Genomic DNA, 6,000 nt, shown 5'->3' on the forward strand with positions numbered 1-6,000 from the left:
AATAGTGAAAACCTAAAAGTTTTTCCTCTAAGATAAGGAACCTGGCAAGGATACCCATTCTTGCCTCTTTTATTAAACATAGTACTGGAAGTCCTAGACTGAGCAATTAGGTAAAAAGGGGGAAAAAAAAAAGACATCCAAATTTGAAAGGAAGAAGTAAAACTGTCCCTGTTTGCAGATGACATAATATAATAGGTAGAAAACGTTAAAGACACTACACAAAACAAAACAAAACAAAAAACCTGTTAGAACTAATAAATAAATTCAGTAAAATTGAAGGATATAAAATCAATTTACAAAAAAAAGTTGCTTGTCTATACACTAAAAAGAGCTATTGCAAAGAGAAAATAAGAAAACAATCCCATTTATACTTGCATCAAAGGAATAAAATATCTAGGAACAAATTTAACCAAATAAGTGAAAGACCTCTACACTGAAGATATGGAAGAAGGTACAAATTGATAAAAGAAATGGAAGAAATAAATACAAATAAATGGAAAGATATTCCATGCTTTTCTGATATACTACAAAGCTACAGTAATCAAAGCAGTATGGTATTGGCACAAAAACAGACACATAGATCAATGGAAAAGAACGGGGACCCAAGAAATAAACCCACACACTTATGGTCAATTAATCTACAACAAAGGAAGCAAGAATATACAGTGGAGAAAAGACAGTCTCTCAATAAGTAGTGCTGGGAAAACTGGAAAGCTACATGTAAAAGAATGAAATCAGTACATTCTCTAACACCATGTACAAAAATAAACACAAAATGGATTAAAAACTTAAATGTAAAACCAGAAACTGTGAAACTCCTGGAAGAAAACATAGGCAGAACACTCTCTGACATAAATTGTAGCAATATTTCTTTGGATCTGTCTCCTAAAGTGAAGGAAATAAAAGCAAAAATAAACAAATGGGACCTAATCAAACTAAAAAGCTTCTGTACAACAAAGGAAGCAATCATCAAAACAAAAAGCAATCTACTGAATGGGACAAGATATTCAAAACATTATATCTGATAAGGGGTTAATATCCAAAATATATAAGCAGCTCATACAACTCAAATGAAAACAAAAACAAAAACATCCTGATTAAAAAATGGGCAGAAGACCTGAATAGACATTTTTCCAAAGAAGACATACAGATGGCCAACAGGCCCATGAAAAGATTCTCAACATCATTAATCATCAGAGAAATGCAAATTAAAACCACAAAAATATATCACCTCACATCTGTCAGAATGGCTATCATCAAAAAGATCACAAATAACAAATATTGGTGAGGATGTGGAGGAAAAGGAAACTGCGCACTGTTGGTGGGAAATATAAATTTGTAGAGTCATTATGGAAAGCAGTATGGAGGTTTCTCAAAAAACTAAAAGTAGAACTACCATATGATCCAGCAATTCCAATGCTGGGTATGTATCCAAAAGGAAACCAAAAACACTAATTCAAAAAGATACATACATCCCGATGTTCACAGTAGCATTACTTACAATTGCCAAGCTATGGAAGCAACCTAAGTGTCCATCAACAGATGAATGGGTGAAGAAGATGTGGATTCCACATACAATGGAATATTACTCAGCCATAAAAAAAGAATGAAATTTTGCCATTTGCAGCAACATGGATGGACTTGGAGGGCATTATGTTAAGTGAAACAAACCAGATGTCAAATACCTCTCTGACACTCCTTCCTGTCTCCTCCTTATAAGGAAATTGTGATTACATTGGATCCACCTGGATAATTGAGGATTTTTCCACCTCAAGATCCTTAACTTAACCACATCTGCAGAGTCTCTTTTGCCATTTATGGTAACATATTCACAGGTTTCAGGGATTAGGACATGGCTATCTTGGGGGTTTGGGGGAGACATTATTCTACCTACCACATGACTGATGAAAGGCTGTGGTTAGGAATTTTAGATTACCCTACTTTCCACTCAGATAGTCTTTGCTATCTCTTTTTGACAGAATTGCGTATTTTCTAATCCACTCTTTCACTGAACATATAGGACATGTAAAGTCTCGGCTTTAAACTGAGGCTTAAATTCAACTATACGGCATTTGAGCCCAAAGCTTTATTCCATGGCCTCATGTAGCCAGTTAGAAACAAGTGTCGGGCTTCCCTGGTGGTGCAGTGGTTGGGAGTCTGCCTGCCGATGTAGGGGACACGGGTTAGTGCCCCGGTCCGGGAGGATCCCACATGCAGCGGAGCAGCTGGGCCCGTGGGCCATGGCTGCTGGGCCTGCATGTCCGGAGCCTGTGCTCTGCAATGGGAGAGGCCACAGCAGTGAGAGGCCCGCGTACCGCAAAAAACAAATAAAACAAAAAAACAAGTGTCTTGTCTTCTGAGATTGGTAAATGACCCAAAGGTGACTGTGACTTCAGCACTCACTCACTCCCCTAGTTTTTGCCTTCTCTGCTTTTTTCCTCTTCCTCTCTTTGAGCTCAGTCACGCATCTGAAAGACGTTGTTGTTTTAATCTAGAATTTAGGCATTTCTAGACATTTTTAGGTAGAAGATCTTTCAGATTACCTACTCTACTATATTTCCACTTCTTTAATGTGTTATTAGTTAAGATATTGGAAGTGGAATTTCTGATAATTACAATCAAAAGTGTCTTAACTTAATCGCCATGTCCTAAGGTGATCATATCTATCTTTGTAGATGTTTGATCTCAGCTGTTTAAAAATTTCTGGCAGTTAGTAACTTCAGGGGGGATAGTGGTACCTATCCCGAACTTCCCCAAAATAACCAGTGTAGAGATAACCTGAGTTACTATCTTCTTTTCTAAGTGAACAAATTCTTTATCCTAACATAGTGCTGTAATTTGTGTCCTGGCTATTCTTTTTTCTTTTTTTTTTTGGCTGCACCACATGGCCTGAGGGATCTTAGTTTCCCGACCAGGGGATTGAACCTGCATTGCCTGCAGTGAAAGCATGGAGTCTTAACCACCAGACCACCAGGCAAGTCCGTGGCTATTCTATTTTAGTCCTTGAATCTTGGTCTGGCCACTTGATTTGCTTAGGCTCATGAGTTGTTAGCAAATAGAGACTTCAAAAGTTTTTGAGCACTTGAGTTTACCCTTGCTCTTGTATCTCTGCAACTAACATGAGAACATTCCAAAGCTATTGTGTTGGAGGATGGTAAACAGGTAGAGACTCACCGAAGCCAACCCATGTGAGGCGTACTAGATCAGCCAAGAAACAGCCCATCCTTGGATATGTGAGCAAGCCCAACCAAGATTAGCAGAGCCACCTAGCCAAATTCCAGTAGGCTCCAGATTCATAAGCAATAAATGTTTCCTATTTAATGCCACTGAGGCTTTATTGTCATTTGTCATACAGCATGTTTATAATAGCAATAGATAAATAATAGGTAGCAAAATCTGTTTCTGCTGAAGGCAGTTTATCTTGTCTCTTTTTCCTCAGTGAGAGTTACCTTCTCTTTGCTCTTTCATGAATCAGTTAGGAATAGTGTTTAGCTATGAGTAACAGAAAAGTTATCTATATAATGGTTAAACACATTTTGGATGGTAATTTTCTCATGTAGCAAGAAGTGTTAGTTAAGCAGATACTGGCATAGGTTTGATGGCCCAGAATCTTAGGACTGAGGTTTCTGTAATGATCTTGACTTTTCCCTCATTATTCCAAGGTGGATATGTAGCCCAAATCCTCACATTCATAGTCTTGAAAAAAGGAAATAGGAAAGAAGAGGGAGAAGGAGAAGGTAATATCAGGAAAAGGAGAAAGTGAAAGCAAGCAATTTCCTTTTAATAATTTGACAAGGAAATTGAACACATTACTGCACTTACATCTTTGGAAATGTCAACTCTAATTTGATAGTCGTTTGCCCTGCTGAAATTTTTTTGGCAGGAGAGAAAGTTCTGTAATTATTAGGAAAAAAGGGAGAATGTCTACTAGGAGACCTATATTTGACACAGCAACACTACTAGTTGAGCTGTTTAACTTCATCTTTCAATTCTGAGCATCCAACAAAGTAGATCCAACTGTTATTTTATCTTCTTTATTGTGAATTATTCTTGTTTCCATCCTTTCCAATAGAATTTTTTTTTAACATTGGGAGATAATCTTGAAAAGCTAATCATTAAAAGACTGGTGAGAAAGAACATTTTTCAAGAACAGAGGTGAAAACACTACACAAAAGACATTGTGGATAAGATGTTAAAGTGAAGCATAATAAGTTGAGCAACAAGATAACAATTGAAATCAAGGCTGTCATCATCTCAAACAGCAGTCAACATCATTATATTCAAAATCACTACCAGTAATCAAGAGCATCAAACTACAACATCCAAAACCAAGCATTATTGAGTGTTTACTATGTATCTCGTTCAAAAGAAAATTTTAAAAATTTATAAATAAAAAATTAAAATTTTATGCCCCCAATAGAAAACTATTGACTAAAGGAAAGCATTAAGATATATTTAACTGCCTATAGAAACTAAAACTCTGAACACCAATGTTGTGTGAAGAGTTAAGCTCTAAATATTGTTGGAAAATTTTTACAGTGTAAATTTTATTAAGTCATTAAAGTTTTTCCTTTGTTTTCCCAATGGAAAAATGAAACAATACAGAAGAAGAGCTTTGTAAACTATAAAGCAATGCAAATTATGATGATAATGATGGTGAGGATATGCAGAAATCAGGTGACAGTAGAAAGTCTGAAAGTCAGAACTGAAGCTAGGGGGATTCAGAACTTAGCATTGGCTTGACCTGTGTAACACAAAGTTTCACCCCATCATTATGCAAAATAAAAAATAAATTGTGAAGTCAAAGATCGACTGAAAACAGACTGTTTTTAAAATGTTTATTTTTAAGAAGAAAATAAATTTACTACATCCCATCACCTAAAAATAACTGCTATTAATATTTTGATGTATATCTTATCATATTTTTTCCCCTTTCTCTCTCTTCTCCCTTTCTTAGCTCACACACACTCACATACACACCTCACACTCTTTTTTTTTTTTTAACATCTTTATTGGGGTATAATTGCTTTACAATTGTGTGTTAGTTTTTGATTTATAAAAAAGTGAATCGGTTATACATATACATATGTTCCCATATCTCTTCCCTCTTGCATCTCCCTCCCTCCCACACTCCCTATCCCACCCCTCCAGGCAGTCACAAAGCACCGAGCTGATCTCCCTGTGCTATGCAGCTGCTTCCCACTAGCTATCTACCTTACGTTTGGTAGTGTATATATGTCCATGACGCTCTCTCGCTTTGTCACAGCTCACCCTTACCCCTCCCCATAGCCTCAAGTCTGTTCTCTAGTAGGTCTGTGTCTTTATTCCTGTCTTACCCCTAGGTTCTTCATGACATTTTTTTTCTTAAATTCCATATATATGTGTTAGCATATGGTATTTATCTTTCTCTTTCTGACTTACTTCACTCTGTATGACAGACTCTAGGTCTATCCACCTCATTACAAATAGCTCAATTTCATTTCTTTTTATGGCTGAGTAATATTCCATTGTATATATGTGCCACATCTTCTTTATCCATTCATCCGATGATGGACACTTAGGTTGTTTCCATCTCCAGCCTATTATAAAGAGAGCTGCAATGAACATTTTGGTAATAACTCTTTTCGAATTATGGTTTTCTCAGGGTATATGCCCAGTAGTGGGATTGCTGGGTCATATGGTAGCTCTATTTGTAGTTTTTTAAGGAACCTCCATACTGTTCTCCATAGCAGCTATACCAATTCACATTCCCACCGGCAGTGGAAGAGTGTTCCCCTTTCTCCACACCCTCTTCAACATTTATTGTTTCTAGATTTTTTGATGATGGCCATTCTGACTGGTGTGAGATGATATCTCATTGTAGTTTTGATTTGCAATTCTCTAATGATTAATGACGTTGAGCATTCTTTCATGTGTTTTTTGGCAGTATGTATATCTTCTTTGGAGAAAAGGCTATTTAGGTCTTCTGCCCATTTTGGGATTGGGTTGTTTGGTTTTTTG

Source organism: Tursiops truncatus, chromosome 1, assembly GCF_011762595.2.
Source record: "Tursiops truncatus isolate mTurTru1 chromosome 1, mTurTru1.mat.Y, whole genome shotgun sequence".
Taxonomy (NCBI): Eukaryota; Metazoa; Chordata; class Mammalia; order Artiodactyla; family Delphinidae; genus Tursiops; species Tursiops truncatus.